The 550-nt window shown below is 35.1% G+C and overlaps 1 pseudogene; it reads left to right on the top strand.

The window, feature by feature from the left end:
- The first annotated feature begins 58 nt into the window (after positions 1 to 58).
- On the top strand, positions 59 to 158 carry LOC113340801 (annotated as a pseudogene).
- Positions 159 to 550: the final 392 nt, after the last annotated feature.

Raw genomic sequence — 550 nt, 5'->3', positions numbered from 1 at the left:
GGTTGTTGTTGAATAATCTAAACCCTCGTAGAGGATCTGAACTAACCTAACCTTCTCTAAACCATGATGAGGACATTGAGATATTAAGTCATTGAACCTTTCTAAATACATATATAAAGATTCTCCCTCTTGTTGAGTAAAAGTACAGATTTGTGTATTAATAGACGATGTTTTGTGCCTTGGGAAAAACTTTTGTATAAAGGCAGATGTAAGTTGGTCATAGGTTTCAATTGACTCAGAATCCAAACTATACAGCCAAGATTTGGCTTTATCTTTTAAGGAAAAGGGGAATAACCTAAGTTTCAACGCATCATCACTAAGGTTTTTAATTTTCAGAGTACTACAAACTTCCTCAAATTCCCTAACATGAAAATAAGGGTTCTCATTCTCTTTTCCTAAAAATATTGGGAGCATCTTTAAAGTCCCAGGTTTGAGTTCATAATTTGCCTCGGTTTCAGCTAACTTGATACAAGACAGACGAGAGGTCCTAGTTGAGTTTAATAAAGCTTTCAAAGTTACCATTTCTGGCACTAGCAAAAGCCTAGGAATA

The sequence above is a fragment of the Papaver somniferum genome, unplaced genomic scaffold (assembly GCF_003573695.1).
Source record: "Papaver somniferum cultivar HN1 unplaced genomic scaffold, ASM357369v1 unplaced-scaffold_23887, whole genome shotgun sequence".
NCBI classification, from domain to species: domain Eukaryota; kingdom Viridiplantae; phylum Streptophyta; class Magnoliopsida; order Ranunculales; family Papaveraceae; genus Papaver; species Papaver somniferum.
Note: the sequence above shows the minus strand (reverse complement) of the source record. Positions and strands in the feature narration are given on the sequence as shown.